Source organism: Plecotus auritus (genome assembly GCF_963455305.1).
Source record: "Plecotus auritus genome assembly, chromosome: 2".
Lineage (NCBI taxonomy): Eukaryota > Metazoa > Chordata > Mammalia > Chiroptera > Vespertilionidae > Plecotus > Plecotus auritus.
Window position 1 is genome coordinate 93,020,306 of NC_137771.1, and position 18,296 is coordinate 93,038,601.

At 48.2% G+C, this 18,296-nt stretch overlaps 1 long non-coding RNA gene across 1 annotated transcript; it reads right to left on the reverse strand.

Moving 5' to 3' along the window:
- Positions 1 to 723: 723 nt before the first annotated feature.
- On the reverse strand, positions 724 to 6,789 carry LOC308242186. Its single transcript, XR_013959930.1, has 3 exons — positions 6,270 to 6,789; positions 3,383 to 3,482; positions 724 to 857 (listed from the first exon to the last, which is right to left on the reverse strand). It is a non-coding gene; the product is annotated as an uncharacterized lncRNA (long non-coding RNA).
- Positions 6,790 to 18,296: the final 11,507 nt, after the last annotated feature.

Consider the following 18,296-nt stretch of genomic DNA (forward strand, 5'->3'; position numbering starts at 1 on the left):
CTGTTGTTTGGTTGATTTGCATATTAACCTTTTATTATATAGGAAGTTGTGTTTTAAGGGCTGTTGCCATCTCAGCTCTGGAACTGAGATATTTAATTTTATATTTGTTCATCCCCTTCCTTAGGAGACAGCAAAAGGAAGAAGTAATTTCCTCTTTCCCATAGGGAAAAACAAAGGGATTCTTTTGTGGAGTTCTTGTGTTCTCTGCTGTCTTGGTACCCGAAGACAGTCTCCTCTCACGTCCTAGAAGTTGCAGGAGCAAGAAGCTGGATTCCCACAAGAGGTGTGCCCTGTGTGTGGGAGGCCGGGGGATTGAGGGTCAGGGGGCTGTGGATACACCCGGGGAAGAGGACTGCGGGATTCATAGCTCACTAGGCCAGGGCACTCCTTGACAGCACTTCTGGGGACTTGGGGTAAATGTGACTGTGAGGTTGGCCATCAGGCCCCGTGGCCTTGGGAACACTGGTAAAGGAGAGGAAAGCTCAAGATGGCAGGGCATGGCAGATGGGGAGAATCAGCCCCTAGGACTGGAACTAAGCAGCAAAGAAGAAACAGTGACTGTTTAGTACAGAAGGAGAGGGTCTCCATTTCTCAGAAGCTAGTGAATTACTGCATGCAGCAGGGTGGAGGGGCATGAGCGTTTAACATTGGCTATTCTAACCAACCTTGGCAAGGGCCGTGTCTCAGTCAGTTTGGGCTGTTAAAACAGAAATACCATATATTGGTGACTTAAACAGCAGACATTTATTTCTCACTGTTTTGAAGGCTGGAAGTCAAGATGAAGGCACCAGCAGATCTGGTGCTGCTTACAGCCTTGTCTTTGCTTGTAGACAGCCACCTTCTTGCTGTGTCCTCACCTGTGGGGGTGGAGGGGAAGGGGGAGAGTCAGGGACAGGTAGCACTTCTAATGAGAGCACTAATCCACCCTGAGGGCTCCACCCTCATGACCTGATGACCTCCCATAGACCCCACTACCAAACACCATCACATTGTGGGGTAGGGTTTTCAACATATACATTTTCTGGGTGTGGCAAAAACATTCAGTCCATTGCATGGGGGCTGGAACTGGGATGTAATTTAATTTAAAATTTTGAATGAGACATTTTTCATAACACTGCAGGTGTGGTGGAAGAATTCATACCTGCTACATTTGTACATTTGGATACTTGTTATGATAAAGGGCAGTCATTCTTTATGGCTATATTTCCCCCCCCCCCAATAAAATTTTAGAGGTGCTTGTTTCTTTTAGGTGGTAATATATAATCCCTTTCTTAATCTATTACAAAGGTTAGAAAGGAGTGCAAAGAAAATAGTTATTGAAAGAATGGCAGGTAGATGTGGGACCTGTCAGAGAGCCAGATTAACAAGGGAAACTGACTCTAGGAAAGGGATTCAGGGGAGTATGTCAGGAGGTGACTGAGCAGACACCTTGCTTTGGCATCACTTGTTATCGGCTCAGTGTCCTTTGGGAGCCTCAGGTTGGCCAGGCACCTGCTGTTTGCTCAGTTTCAGCCTCCAGGGCTCAGGGACAGTGAGCTGCTGCAGTCAAGGTGTGACTCCCACCAGGACGGGGCAGCTTCACCAAAAAGGGCAGCTGAAAAACCTTCTACATGAAGTCACTGTGATATGTTTGTGTCCACAATGAAAAGCACCCAACACATAGGTCCCCATGGGGGGCTGGGAGCTGACTCTGCCTCCTCACGTGGCACAGTCTCCCTTCCTTACCTGTCCACGTCCACGGCAGTGGTCTTACCGCTATGCCGCCACGTCTGAAATCATTAACTTAGTTGCTATCTCTCACCTCTTGTCTGAGTTTCAGGCTGCTATATCCAACTGACTACTCCTCATATCATCTTAGATGTCCTCAAATGCAACTGAACTCCTTATCTTTCAGAAAGGCTATATGGGGAGAGGGTAAGGTTGTGGACCCGACCCTGGAGCCAGACAGCCTGAGCTCAAATCCTAACTCCCCACATATCAGCTATGTAACATTGAAAAAATTACAGACTTGTGGATTGCTTTTATCAATTGTAAAATGGTACTAATAACCATCTCATAATTTATGATGATCGAAAAACTGGATACAAATAATGCTTAGATTGCTGCCTGGCACATAGTAAGTACTTAGTTATTACTCTCCACTACCCTTGGACCTCCCTTATTTCCTTCTCTTGGTTAATATTCCTTCCTAGAAGGCTAGGAACTTCTAGGTCTCACTTGACTGCTTTTTCCTTTCTCTTTAACACCCATATTTTATCACTTCCAAAGTCAACTGATTCAACTTCTCAAATGCTCCTTCTCTCTAATCTCACTGCCACTTCCTTGCGTTTGGCCACCATCACCCCCTGCTTGGATGATTGAAACACTCCTCTAACTGGCTTCTTAGCCTCCAGTTAATTCCAAATTAAAGAAGACATATAATTATCTCACATGATAATAACAGCTAACATTTCTGAGTCTGTACTGTTAACTGGGAAATGTTCTAAGAGCTTTACTCGGATTAGTGAGTTCATTTAATTGTCCCAGCCACCTCCTGAATAGGTACTCTTATTAAATCCCTTTGCAGATGGCACAGAGTACTTAGGGGACTTGTCCAGGGTCACCCAGCAATAATGGCCCAGGTGGGATTTGTATCAAAATATGACCTTTAAAGCACTGTGTTAGAAAATGCTAAACCAAGGTTTCAAAAAGAAAGATTGTCCAATCATAATAGAATTACTGCTCAGTACTATTAATACGACTGCATTTATAATCTGTCATGTAGAATATTTAAATTTGCAAAGTGCTTATTCCTACTAGCTTTCTGGAATACAAATTATTGCTCTAATAAAATATTTACTTCTTGCTCTTTATTTTTTTCTCACTTTCATATCTGTATTTATATCATCTATATCTACATCTACATCTCTCTATTTCTGTGTGTGTGTGTGTGTGTGTGTGTGCGTATGTATGCATGCATGAAGGTGTTTATATGGCCTTGTTTCTAATTGGCCAAATTTTTTCCCTTCAACTTTTCAACCCTTTCTTTAAAATCTTTTTGTAAAAATTAGATTTATCTGCCTTTGCACTTTTCATTGTTTCCTAAGCCTGTGCCAATGGGTTCCTGTCTATGGCATGCCTCTTTGCCTGACCCCAACTCCCACTTTCCTATCTGGTCTCACGGGGTTGCTGGTTTCAGACTCCTTTTCTCATCTGCTTCTATTCCTCCTCTTCCCCATTACTCCCATGCCTCCCTGGAACACAATCAGTTCTTTAGAGGGTATCGGTGGTGAACAGAGAGCCACAGAGCAGTAGGGGGCCCATTAGCTCTCACTGCCACAGTTAGAGCAGAGATAGACCCCGAGGGAAATGATGGGGCACTCAGGCTCCCAGGATGACTTACAGGGCAGGACTGGGGGGTGGAGAGGGTAGGGGCTCCCCCCACAGGGGCATCTGGATCTTGCTGTTCTGAGCTCAGTGTGCTCCCTGGAGCTCGCAGATACCTACAGGGAATATCAGAGAAAAACTGAAATTGTTAGTTGTGTGTGTGGGTCCAAAGCTGTCTTGGGCATTTGGTGGGCACTTGGATTTCCCAATAGAGGGCCTGTGCTTCGCACATCTCAGGGAAGCTGAACTCTGAGTGGATGAAGACGGGGACGTGGAGGCACTAGTTACAACACTGTTTGTCATAGGGCAGAAATCAGTGTACCTTAGGCCGGCCATGGCTCTCTGCCAAAGGATTTTATTTCCTGAATCACCCCAAACATTTCTCCTTGCAGGCTGCCCCATGGCCCCAACCTTCAGCACAGAAGGGTTCCAAGGTCGTTGCCCTTCTGGCCACACTTGCCAGCACAGCTCTGACCCAATTAGGGCCTCCTAGGGGCCTCCTGCACCTGCTGCAGGTCATTTCTAACTGGCCGGGGTAACCTTTCTCGGCACTGGCCTGAGGTGCCGCATCAGCAAGTGTGCAGTGCCTGGACTCGCTTCCAGGGAGTCGTCTGCACACGTGTGGTGCAAGGGTTCAGCCATCTAGAGTGGAAACTGGATTTTAGGGGACACTGGGAGAAGACAAGGTGCCCCAGAGCCACAGTAGGTGGTATGTCCTTTGGGATTTGCCCCAACAGTCTCAGGGGCACACACCATCTGATTCCTTGGCCTCTGCACCCTGGAGTTGGTAATTCGAGTCCCAGCAGGGCTGGTAGCTGCAGCCACTAAGCCGGGGCTGCTCTGCTTTTTCTCAGCGGTTAACATGTCCCAGCTCTTCTTCAATGTCAAAATGTTTTCCCATGAACCCGGCGGTGGGGAGGGAGCATTTCCCCGCCTTATCAGCCCTAGCAACCAGAAGCCCGGTTTCCAGGAAAGCAGCCACTTGATCCAACCGGTGAGACCCACTCCCCAGCCAGCACTGGCCTGGCATTGCAGCCCCAGCACCCAGCACGCAGCAGCCAGTGTTTTTTTAGCTGTGGCCACATGACATCATTTCCAATTGGCCAGCCTTCCTCCTCCTCCCTCGCCCAGCCTCCCCACCCCTGCCTTTCTCCTCTCTGCAGCTCAGGGTGGTAGTTTGTGAAGTGGTGGGAATGCTTTGGGCTTTTGTGGGGGCTAATTCCCTTTGTTTCTCAAAATATCCCAGGCCTGGCTACTGGAATCACTTCCTGGGGCAGAGACAGGCTGGCTCAGGCCCTGAGACAGTTCAGCCGGCTCACTGGGGTGGCTGGACGGATGGCCCTGAGTAAGACCCTCCCCTTCAGTGGGGTGCCTCCCTCCGCCCTGTGAAATGAAATGCAGTTTCTCTGAACCCCACATCCTGTGAGGCGCTTGGGGAAAAATAACTGTGATGCCCACATGTGATCGTTAGGTACTTCCCTTCCCAAGCCTGGCAGCTGCCTTTGAGTGAGTTTGGTGGTGCTTGGTGAGCCACGAAAAGGCAGGACTGTGTCTTGTGATATGGAGAGGTTATTTTCCTAACCATATATGTCTTCCCAAGAGAACCAATAAATAATGTGGTCACTCTGGCCGGGTTGTCTTTCCCTAGCTGCCCCAGGAGCCCTCTGGCCACGCAGCTGCTTCTCCTGTTTCAGTTTCCATGTCCTCTCCACTTTGTAACTCAAGGAGCTCCCCGGGCTTAGGAACAGCTGACGACCCAGCCAGGTCCCTGCCGAGGCACCTGGGAGAGGGCCGGTGGGCACTGCCTGGCAGGCATGCTCTGGGGCACTGTGTCCTGGTGGCCGTGAGTCACTGGAAGGGGAGCGAGGATGTGTGCTGGAGGGTGGGGGCCTCCAGTACCAAACCCAGAAGACCTGGGGAGGCCGTGTGACAGAGAGACGTGAAGAGCATTCTCACGGGAGCCCAGACAGCCCTCCCACCACAACCTCACCTCCGCCTCTGTCCCCCAGGAGGGGGCGACTGCTCATTCAGGAGCACACACTGCCGAATGAGCTCAAAGCATCTTTGTGAACTCATCACACTCCAGCCCTGTGCTTTTCAGATGAAGAAACTAAAGCCCAGAGGTGAAATAATTGTCCCAAGTCAGGGTAGAATCAGGCTGGAACCCAGCCTCCTCTCAGAGCCCTTACTCCACACACCTGCTCCGCCCACCCCAGCCCAGCCCCAGCCCCAGCCCCAGCCTCAGCCCTGGTCCGGGTGCTCTTATGCTGCACCCAGGGTGCTGAGCGCACTCAGCCAGGAGGTGAGGGTCAGCTGGAAGATGAAAGGCAATGGAAAACGTGGATTCCATCCCTCCAGGCACTCCTGCACTCCTAGCTCTGCTGACCCCTCCCGCTGCACCCCCTTGACCCCTTCCAAAGTGATGGCTTTTCCTTCTGGGTCAGACCAACTCCTCAACCCCCGCTCCCTGGAGGAGGGACAGGCGGAGTTCCAGGTTAGGGTGACTGTTCCCTGTCTCCAGCTGTTCTTTTATTATTGAGCGCCTGGAGGGAAGGGAGCCAAAGGGCCATGGGAGCAAAGCATGTCATGTGGGGAGTGGCTGGCCATGTGGTGCTGGTGGCTAAGCGTTGCAGCGGCAGCCAAGTCCTTAGGCTCTGCTTTATCCTATCGCTAAGTGCTGGAGTGGAAACTTCTGAGAAGGCCCGGGAAGGTGACAACCCGGACAAAGCTGCCGGCCTCGGCTTTGCGGGGCTTCTTCCCTCAGAGCTCTGGAATGCCACGCATTTGTTTATCTCAGGCCGGGTACGTGCCCGCCCACTCTGTCTACCTCTGCTTCCTCCACGGCTCAGCATGCCATTGGCATCTAATAAATGTTAAAAAATAGCGACATCTGAGCCACTGACCTTCACATAAATGCCTTGGAGACCAATGCCAGACAACCAGGGCCTGGAAGAGAGAAGAGAAACCCGCGGCCAGCACTGGGGCCATGGATGCTGGGGGTCCAGGAGGGTGTGGAATTTGCCCCAAACTCAGCCAGGGCTCAGAGGTCAAAAGAAATGGAATGGGGCCACATGCTTTAACAGAGATGCCTGAGCCGCGTGGCCTTTGCACACCAAGGGCCCTGGCTCTGCTCCACCTCCCCACCCCGGCAGGTCAGGTGTGCTGGCTGCATGGCCTGACGCTGGGACACAGCTGACACCCTCTCTTCGCTGCCGGCCCCTCCCTCACCAGGTCCCTTTCACCATTGTTCGGCAGAGAGACTTCCTCGTCTGGCGTCTGGTGCTGAAGGACAGGAGGGACTGGGGTTTTCCATCCCGTCTGAGTCTTAGGTTTCGATCTCTTCCTTAAAAAAAACACAGCCTTTTCTTTACCCCAGGCCTGGCCAGCAGAGGCTCGGCACAGTCTCTTTTCAGCCAGCTCTCTGCCTTCCGCTTTTCTTCTTCCCCAAAGACTGTGGGAGGTGAACACCGCAGAGGGGAGGAGACCTGTGTTTTGGAGGGCCTGCATCTGGAAGACAAGCTTTATGTCATTGTTTAACCTCGCCCCAGAACCAACTTGACAGGCCAGGGCGTTGAGACTTGGAGACAGCGAGTGAGCAGCCAGGCCAGCAGCTGGCAGGTGGACAAGGAGCCTTCCCAGGGCTTGATGTTGGCACCTGTGGGGGCTCACTGCACACAACAGGCACTGTTCGCGATGCCCATGCGCTTGATCCCTTTTCTGCTCAACGACAGTTTTGTGAGAAGGTAACCATGGCTATCCCCATTTTAAAGATGAGCAAACTGAGGCCCAGAGAAGTTAAGGACTTTCCTAAAATTGGCACTGCAGGGCTGAGCCATTGTTATAGCGGCAACCAATTTTTGCTGGGGTCCGGGCATCATGACTGAGTGGCTGATGGGGTAATCAGCTGGCCCAGTCTGCCCAGCACCCTCTAGTCTCAGCCATGGAAGTGACGTGTCTTGGGAAACCACTAAGTCTTGGGCAAACTGGGTGGGTCAACAGCCCCATTGCTGCTCCTCCATCTTCTCCTCTTCCTTTCCCACAGTGAGGCTGTTGATTTTGATCTTCACCACAGCACGCTGTTAACCTCAGTCATTTTCCTGGGAAAGACAGAGGGGGCTCTGGGGCTAGAGAGCAGGTCCCAAGTCCGGGTTGTTGTAGGTCACAGGGGAAATGCTCCTAGCACAGTGCTGGGAAGGCGTGAATGCTCACTGAAGGCCACTCTTGTGCTCAACCTACCCTGTGGTGGAGGACAGAAGAACGGAAAAAGGGGACCCTGAGGAGTGGGGCAGGACCCTGAGTGGAACCCCTCCACTTGCTGATTCCTGCTCAGGGCCAGGCATTGCCACGTGTCACTAGTGGCCTGCAGACTGTGACTAGGTCTGGGAGGCAGGCTGTGGACATGGGTGACGGTGAGGAAACCCAGGCATAGGAAGGCCAGCTCTTGACCTCTTAGGGGAAAGGGATGATGGGGAAGCAGGTGATTGAGAGGGGCCCTGGAAGAATTCAGGGGGGCAGAACAGTGGAAACAATCTCTGTGGGAGCTGCGCACGAGGAGGGGTCCCACTGGAGGGTGAAAGTCCATCCCAATGTGCTTGCCTCTGCGCCAGGCATTCTCTGTGCTCTCTCCCAGTGTCACCCTGCAAGCCTTCCCAAGAAGTTGGGAAGTTGGTATCATCATCCCATGAAGTTGGTATCATCATCTCCATTTTTCAAACGAGGAGAGTGAGGCACAGAGAGATAAAAAACACTTGCCACGGCCACACAGCTGGTAGGTCATGTAGCTAGGATTCAAACTTGTCTGACAGTGAAGGATGAAAGGGGGTTTTCCTCTCCTCCTTTGTAAATTATGCAGCATTTTCTTTGCTTGCAAGGCCAGGTCAGTGGAGTTTAGGCAAAATCTCCCTTTGCAGTCTGCATGCTCCCTTCTTCTTTCATTTTCTTCCCTAAAAGAAAAGAAAAGGTAAATATTTTAGCTCCTCTGCCATGCTGCCTCTATCCTGCCCCAGACCTGATCAGAAAGTAGGGCTGGTGATGGGGGAATCAGTAATCGGTAATCCCAGGTGTGTGTATATGAGCATGTGTGCACATGTGTTTGAGAGTGTGTGAGTGTGAGTGAGTGCATGTGTTGAGACCCAAAGTGCTCCAGGAGAACTTTTGGATCCTGGGGCTTGCAGATCACTCCCGCCCCACTCCCTCTTAGCTAATCTCTAACCCTTTATCAGACCAGCAAGGCTAGCCGCCTTTTAGGAGCACAGGGAGAGCCAAAGCCTGGGATCACCCGTTGGCCTTATCCCACTCCGGGCTCAGGAAGCAGCCTTTGTGCATCCCTCACACCTGTGTGTGATGGGAAATTGGGGGCAGGAGGAGCAGATCAGGAAAGAACCTGTGCTGGGTGTGGATTCCATGGCCTGGGCAAGCTCTGCCTCCGGACAAAGGGGAGCTCCCTGAGTCACTGGCTCAGGCACTGTCTCATCTGTCTGCCCTCTTCCCCGCACACCCCTGCCACCACCTCCTCATCCCTGCCCATTACTCACCTATTTCCCTTCACTGAGCCTGCATGGGGCTTGTCCTCGGACCAGCCCTGCTGTGAACAGCAAAGTTGTGAATGGGCCCAACAGCAGCCACAGAGAAACACAGAATCACTTCTGCATCCTGGGGAGTCTTGTTTCAAGGAGCTGTCACTCTGGAGCTCCCTTTCTGCCAACAAGTTGGGCCATTAGATCTATACCAGAGCTCCAGAGAGAAGCCATTGCTAGGTAGGAAGCATTTTGCAGAGTAGCCAGGAGAGGAGCATGAAGTGCCCTCAACCACGGCCTGCACGGATGCCTGTGTGCATTATGGTCCACCATGGTCGGAATAACACTACAGAAAGTAATCTTTATAGCTCATATAAGCACTTATCTGCAAGTTATTGAATAAATGAATAAAAGATCTGTTTGTATGTCTGAAGATTGAGCAAGTACAAAACTGAAAATTCTCTATAATCAAAACATCAATACTGATACACAAATAAGATTTTTAAAAATCCAGACTGGCTTGAATGTGGAGCAGTTTGAAGTACAGAAATAGATCATGAAACCAGAATGATGGGAATAAAGAATCAGGGACTGAGATACACCTTTGCTGGAGCTGGCAAAAGGCAGGGTTGCTGTGTATTACTGCACAGGTTGTATACCGCACAATTCTAGAAGGTACTCTTCATAGCAACTACACTGGGTGAGTGTTTTGCAAAGTGAAGGTTCTGGATAAGTGTTTTCCCAATCCTTTAGTGAGGAACATGTAGAAAGTTCATCTCAGAACAAAATAGTGCATATAATTAGGAGTTTGTCTATATATCTATTTCTGCTTACCTTAACTGTTTAGCAAATTTCACATGTAATTCATTCACGTGGATTCAGTCACTTAAAATTCTTATTACAAAATAAAAAAGTTATAGATTTACAGGAAGTTGCAAAACAATGCACAAGGAGGTCCCCTGTACCCTTCATTAAGTTTCACCCGATGGTAACATCTTGCAGAACTAGATAGTGAAACCAGGAAATGGCCATTGGTCCAATCCACAGAGCTTATTCATATTTCACCAGTCTTACACGCAGGCATTTGTGCCTGTGTAAACTTCTGTGCAGCTTTATCACATTAAACTGGTGATAGATTCCTGTAACCACCACCAAAATTAAGATGCAGAACTGCTCTCTACCACCTGTTATACCTTCCTCCATCCCTAACCCCTGGTAACCACTAACCTGTTCTCTGGCTGTTTACTTTTGTTATTTTGGGAATGTGATATTAATGGGGGCTTATTTATTATTTATTTATTTTTTAATTCTCACCTGAGGATATGTTAGAGAGGAAGGGAGAGGGAAAGAGATAGGGAGAAACACCGATGTGAGGTAGAAACATCCACTGGCTGCCTCCCATACCTGCCAGGACTAGGGAATCGAATTTTCGACCCTTCAGTACATGGGACGATGCTCCAACCAACTGAGCCACACAGGCCAGCACTTAATGTTTTATTTTTAATTGCCAATCTTTACACTGTTTCTTTCACTACAAAGTTCTGACTACAGGGTTTCTACTCAAGTATTTCTAAGGAGAAGTGCTTGAACTATGAGGACCCCACTCATAGGGAAGTCAAGAATGTGGTGCGTGGAAGGGCGGGTCAGGAAGCTAGGAGAGCACTTACATTCAGCAAGCACTCACTGTGTGGCAGGCACTGTTCTAGGGCTTTCCACGAGCTGCCTACAGAACGGAGCCTCGAGAGGCTGACTTCTCTTCAGGCTCTGCCCCCTGCCTCATCCGCTGCACACTCTTCATGGCCTTTGCACACACTTCCCACTCGGCCACCATCCCCTGAGAGCAGGAGGATCTCCCTACTCAGAGTGCCAGGCAGGAGGCACAGGGCCTCTGGCCACTGAGTTGTTCAGCTTTGATTTCCTGTTCCCTTGGGTGCTGAGTGAGCTCTGACTCTGCTGAGCTCTGTTCCCAGTGTGCTGCATGCCATTTCTCTGCCCCTGGCCCTTGGGTTGAGCTTGCTGCCACCTCCCAGCTTCTAGGGCCAAATGCCACCTAGGAGCTGGATGCCGGTGGCTTCACCGTTGGCATCACCTCCTGTAGCCACTTGGCTACCTCAGATTCGTACCTTGAAGACGTAGAGAGAAACACACACGACTTTTATTGGCATTTTCAGGAATTAAAGATTCATGGAATGGAACCCATTGTCCTAAATCCCAGCTGGATATGAGATTTAGGAAATTCCCTTTGTGAGGTTATTAAGGCTCAGGGCCCGGTGAGGCTAAGTTTCCGGTGACATAATGTAATCGGCCTATTATCTGGGAACTTTGGGCTGGGCTGGCACAAACAGATGGTTAGGGACTTTAGACCCAGGAATAGATTACCAGCACTGGCCAGTTCTTATGTTGGGAGATCTTTGGACACAGAGGTGGATATGATGGGTCTGAGCAGTTAGGTGCTGTCCTGCCTGAAGTAAAAGCATAAGCTCAATATTATTTGAGAGCCTTTATTGCCCTTGGATTTTGTGAAATCTTTACTTTTCTTTGTCAATGCACCTATGGCCTGAGGCTGAGAAGGCACAGTCTTGGAGTTTCAACTTTGCCAGAACACTAAGGAGTATACTTCAGCTATTCTATAGGCAGAAGCCTCGGTATTCCATTCCAATGTGCACTAGGCTGGACATATAGAACCATTAGGCAGTTTGAACACTGCCACTTGTTTATCATCATGGCCAAGTACCTCATGCTGCATAACATAGACACTTATTGAGGCAAATAATAGCTGATTATGTTGTGAGGATTTTGTTTTAGCACTTAAGAAAATAAATTGGAGGCCCCTTGAAGATTGTGACAGGAGATAGTCTGCATTTAGCCATTCTTTCTAAGTTAGAATCTGAGACCAAAAGCCAGGAGTCATAGAGACTGATATTTGAGTTCATAGAAGCTCGTATAAGAAGAGAAATGAATCATTGTGTCACTGTCACTGGGCACATTAAAAATGATTGGATTGCTTCACCTAATGGCAGACACTTTGATCACTGTTAGAAATTTACTGGTAACACATTAAAACTTTGTTATTCAACCCTTTCCCTGGGAAACCCCCTCTTTCTAGGCCTCCTCCTCTTCATAGTTAAAATAGCTTAAAGTTCTTGTAAGTCTTTCAAGGGCAGATAGATTCCCTTTAGAGTGGATTCCAATTCAAAGCAAACAACGTTAAAGCAAGGTCCAAAGTGTGTTAATCAGAAATGAAACACTGAGGAGTATTTTGTTTACAAATAAGAAAGAGTACTGTGATGTGCCGGAGATGTGATTTTTCCACAAAGAGAAGTCCTTACATTTACTGCACGGACTCGCTGTCCACCCCTTTCTCTTTGTAGCAAGTGTCCTTTTGGTGAGAGGCACATGAAAGACTCTCACTCTCTTATCTGCAATCCTAAAATCCAGAAAGCTATGCAAGCCAGTGTTTTTTTTTGTTTGTTTGTTTTTTGTTTTTAAATATCTGATGCCATTTGCCAGCAAAATCTGAGCTGAACTGACTTGAAACTGTTTATAGGTTTTATTTATCTCACCTATCTTCATGTTTTATTTCAGAAATATTAATGCTTGCTTATGGGGCAGTGCCCGGGTCCTCTGTGAGTGGAGTTACACAACGTAAGGTATCGGCACTGTATGCCATTTCTTCCTAAAAATACGAATTCTGAATCCTTAACACAGCTGCCCAAGGGTTTTGGACAAGGAATTGTGGACCCAGAGCATACTTTCCCCCCGTACTACATAACTACCCACCTTTTTTGAAAGGCAATGGGTCCCAACCAGATGTCCCAGCTTGTCAGACCCGTCACATTATCCACATTAAGTCCCAGACTCCAACGCTTCCTCTGCTCTGCCTGGAGTCTAAGCAGCAGCAGCAGCAGGGCTCATAGGCTGGCTGGGCACAGAGGTGACTGCAGCACTCTGGGCCCGAATTTCTAGGAGCCCTTTTCTGATCCCTCATGCAGTCTCTCCTCATGGGCGACGGGGAGTGGGTGTTGAATATTTGGCTCATTGCTGCCAAGGGTTCCACTGGGGTGTGTAAGAACTTATAGTAAATCCACTGAGTCATTCACTCATTAATTTGTCAATCTCTTCATTCACTTAGCTAACACTTTTTGTGCACCTTTTATGATTTAGGTATATTTTATTGAGATCCTTGTACAAAGTAAGAGAGAGAGGAAAGCTTGGACTTAATCAGAATGTTCTCAGACAATGTCTCAAATAACCCAAGAGATGTTAATGGATGTTAGAGGGGAAAAAATTTCCATGATCAAATAAGTCTAGAAAATGATGAATTAAACTGGTTTCTTCACTACAGCACTTTTCTGAGTCCTTAATAAAGTAATATGTGCGGCAAACATCCAAAAGGGGGCCTTAGCATTGACCAAGGAATGCTTGCCTGGAGACCTCTAGGCCTCTCTTAGATCAGATAATTTTTATAATCCATGGAGTCTGTAGGAGGAATTATGTGGAAGGTGACAGAGGGATCAGTGTTTCTCTCTCTCCCTCTTCCTCTCCAGTGTATCCTAGGGTAAGGATAAAAAAAAATAATAAAAATTTTAAAAAGTACAGGTGACTAGAGCCAACTGACCTTGAGAAGTAATAACCCTTTGAGAGCAATTTCCAACTGAATCTCTTTTAATTTTTATTTCCTAAACAGCTTGCCTTCAAGGTATTGTACTATACACAGCAAAGAACATTATTGCCTTCTGACCTGTTAGCATTTCTTTTATGTATAATATTATTTTGTATTAGTTTTAGGTGTACAACATAGTGGTTAAACAATCATTTGCTTTACAAAGCATTCCCCCAATATTTCCATTATCCAACTGGCACCATGCATAGTTATTGCAATATTATTGACTCTACTAGAGGCCCAGTGCACAAATTCGTGCATGGATGGGGTCCCTCGACCTGGCCAGCAATCAGGGCTAATTGGGGTCATCTCGCCCAGTCCCCATCTAGGCCATTGGGAGGGGGAGAAGAGGAGGGAGGGACCACGGGAGGTTGGCCGGTGGGTGGAGGTTGGCTGTGGGAGCACACTAACCATCAGGGGGCAGCTCCTGTGTTGAGCAACTGCCCCCTGGTGGTCAGTGCATGTCATAGCTACCAGCCGGTCATCCAGTCATCTGGTCATCCAGTCCTAACAGTTGCTTAGGCTTTTATATATATAGATTCCCTATACTGTACTTTACATCCACATGACTATTTTGTAACTGCCAATCTGTACTTCTCGATCCCTTCACCTTCTTAACCCAGTTCCCCAATCCCCACCCCTCTCACAATCATCAGTCTGTTGGTATTTGACTTTCCTGACTAACTTATTTCACTTAGCATAATACCCTCTAGGTCCATCCATGCTGTTGCAAATGGTAAGATTTCATTCTTTTTTATGGTAGAATAATATTCCATTTTATATAAGCACCAGAAGTTTTTTTACCCACTTGTCTATTGATGGGCATTTGGATGCTTCCATATCCTGGCTATTTTAAATAAAGCTGCAATGAACATAAGGGTGTATATAGTCTTTTAAATTAGTGTTTTGGGTTTCTTTGGATATATACTCAGAAGTGGAATCTCTTGGTCATGAGGCATTTCCATTTTTAATTTTTTTAAGGACTCTCCATACTCTTTTCAATAGTGGCTGCATCAATCTGCATTCCCGCTAACAGTACACACGAATTCCCTTTTCTACACATGCTCACCAGCACTTGTTGTTTGTGGATTTATTGATGATATCCATTCTAACAGATGCAAATTTAATTGTGGTTTTAATTTGCATTTCTCTGATATTTACTGATGTTGAACATCTTTTCATATGTCTATTGGCCATCTGTATGTCCTCTTTGGAGAAGTGTCTATTCAGGTACTCTGCCCATTTTTTATTTTAATTTAATTTTATTTTTTTTGTTAATCTTCACCCAAGGGTATTTTTCCCCATTGATATTTAGAGAGCATGTAAGGGAGGGAGAAGAGAAAGGGAGAGAGAGAGAGAGAGAGAGAGAGAGAGAGAGAGAGAGAGAGAGAAAGACATTGATGTGAGAGAAACACATCGGTTGGCTGCCTCCCACATGTGGCCTGACTGGGGCCAGGGATCGAACCTGCAAGGCAGGTACATGCCCTTTACAAGGAACGGAACCTGTGACCCTTCAGTGTGCAGGTTAATGCTCTAACCACTGAACAAAATCAGCCAGGGCTCCTCTGTCCATTTTTTAATTGGATTGTTTGTTTTTTTAGAGTTGAGTTATATGAGTTCTTTCTAAATTTTGGACATTGACAACTTAGGTGTATCATTGACAGATATCTTCTTCCATTCAGTAGGTTGTCTTTTCATTTTGTTGAGGGTTTTCTTTGCTGTGCAAAAACTTTTCAGTTTGACATAGTCCCATTTGTTTATTTTTTTGTTTCCCTTGCCCAAAGAGAGATAGCAGGAAAAATATTGCTAAGAGAAATGTCACTGCCTATGTTTTCTTCTAGGAGTGTTTTTGAGTCTTCTAGGAGTGTTTTTGAGTCTTAAGTTTTTAATAAATTTTGAGCTACACCCACAAGCCATGCCCACCAGCCAATCAGGAGTGAGTATGCAAATTAACCCAACCAAGGTGACTGCAGTCACGGAGCGAGCAGGAGGCTTGGGTTTCCCCAGTAATGGAGGAAGCCAAGCTTTCCGAACACCCTGGCCAGCCTAGGCCTCCACTCAAGGCTATGAAGTTTCAATTATAGAAGATAAATAAATCCCAACAAAAATGGCTGCGGCCACAGAGCAAGCAGGAGGCTTGGCTCCACTCAAGGCTACAAAGTTTCAATCATAGAAGATAAATAAATCCCAGATACCAGGGCTTCTGCTTGGGTTTCTGGGGGGCATGGCCAACCTGCAAACCACCACAGACCCCTCGCCCAGGCCACCCTGTGCCCCAAGGGAACCCCCATCCTGATCTGGGACACCGTTCAGGGCAAACCAGCTGGCCCCCACCCATGCACCAGGCCTTTATCCTATCTAATAAAAGAATAATATGCAAATTGACTATCACTCCAATACACAAGATGGATGCCCCCATGTGGTCAAAGATCTTGCCCCCATGTGGACACAAGATGGCCTCCACAAGATGGCCAGCAGGGGAGGGCAGTTGGGAGGGACCAGGCCTGCAAGGGAAGGCAGTTGGGGGTGATCAAGCCTGCAGGGGAGGGCAGTTAGGGGTGACCAGGCCGGCAGAGGAGGGAAGTTGGGGGAGACTGAGTCTGCAGGGAAGGGCAGTTGGGAGGGACCCAGGCCTGCAGGGGAGAGCAGTTGTGGGGGACTAGGCCTGCATGGGAGGGCAGTTAGGGGTGACCAGGCCTGCAGGGGCAGGCAGTTAGGGGTGACCAGGCCTGCAGGGGAGGGCAGTTAGGGGCAAACAGGCTGGCAGGGGAGCAGTTAGGCATCAATCAGGCTGGCAGGGGAGAGGTTAGGAGGTGATCAGGCTGGCAGGCAGAAGCGGTTTGGGGCAATCAGGAAGGCAGGCAGGTGAGCAGTTGGGAGCCAGCAATCCTGGATTGTGAGAGGGATGTCCGACTGCCCGTTTAGGCTTGATCCTGGTAAGATCGGACCTAAACAGGCAGTTGGACATCCCTCGAGGGGTCCCAGGTTGGAGAGGGTGCAGGCTGGGTAGCGGGACACCCCCCCTCCGTGCACGAATTTTGTGCACCGGGCCTTTAGTAGTCTATAAAAACCCAAGTGACATTTTTCTTTTTTAATCGTGGAAGAGTTCACTTTGTCCCGGGCCTTCCTCCCCAGACAACCCATGTTTCCTTCTTTCTGAGGAACTATGACAAACAGGTTGAGGGGGTGTGATCCAGGAGGAAGAACACTGGGTTTTGGAGCCAGGAGACCAGGGTTTGAGTCCCAACCTAGCTACCCATCCATCACTGGGCAAATCTCTCAGCTTTTCTAGCTATATTGTACCCTACAGGGCTGTCCTAGAATGCAAAGAACTCTGTGGAATGCTCTGCTTTCCCCTGGTAGAGCACTAAGGAAGCCCAGGGCAGGGGACGTAGGGCTGGGACTCCATTATGGCCACACAGTTCCATTTTCTGCGGTTCCCAATCTGCTGGGACCAAGGATGTGTTTGTGAGCAGCCTGAGCTGGCCAGGGTTGCAACTCCTGCTCTAATTTTTTAAAAAGTTAGTGCCACCTAGGAGCCTTTTGATTGATGCATAATAATAATATTAAAAGTTTTTAAAATTCCATACTCACTGCACCATGAGCCAGGAGGTCTGGGTTCTGGACTGGACTCTGAACTAATTAGCCTCCAGTCTCTGAATTTCTGTTTCCTTACGTAAACTCAGGGAGGTGGACTGCATATTTATGCACCTTTAATGGTGAGTTCTTTCAGTTTGCTAAGCACTGTTTTCAATAGTTATTGTGTAGTAACTGCACTCAGGGGACAATTGCAATGCCCACTTTAGGGAATAAGAAACTGAGGCCCGGATTGGCTCACAGGAGCAGTAAGTAGCAGATCTAGGTTCCAGCCAGGCAGTCCGGCTCTGAGGACCTGTGGGTCCCCACTGCCTCCCTGACAAGTGACTTCTCAGAGCAGATGGACATCCAGGGCAGGGATTCCTCAACCTGTCAGAGCTCTGCCTTCAAGATGCAAAACAAGGAACACCCTTCTCAAGTAATTTCCAGTGTCGTTGTCTGGATTTACTTGGTGAAGCAGGTGCCCTAGGCCTCATTATGGGATGTTCCTGTTCCTACCTGGTCTATGTCAGTTAGCTACATAAGTCCCCAAGTACAGATTGGTGTAAAAAGGCAACTGTGTTCGGTTTGTGGTGTTTTTTCTTTGACTTCTGAGCATAAGAATAAGTGTGTTTATAAACCACCAATTTAGGAACCATTCTATGATAGTTTTGTTGCTGCTGATAAAGAGCCAATCATTTGGAACAGTAAGATGCAGGCATTTCAAGAGACATCCCAGACAACTCTTCAAAGCTGAACTGTTATGAAGGGAGAAGTTGGTTCCTTTGAAGCCAGGGTGCACGATTTTGCTTTCCAAGGTGTGTGCATGCCTCCTCTTAATGCCAGCTTTGTGTGCACATCTGAGGGTGGATTTCTGGCTTGGAAGAAGAAATGACGCAGGTGATGAGGGTGTGCCTTGTGCAACAACAACTGAGCTATTGTCCTGTCCCCCACCCACTCCCCACCCCTTCCTTCTCTGCTGGATCCCTGGGCTTCTCTAGTGATAAGGCAACACAGAGGTTTTCCCTGGAGGCTGGGAAGGCTGCCTCCTCAGCCAGCAGTAGCAGTTTGAGGCTGGGGCTGTCCTGCTTTAGTCCCCAATCCCACCCTGGGTGCAGGGCCTTCTCCTATTTCAAAAGAAACCCCAGTTGGAACAAAGCCCTAAGAGGAAATGA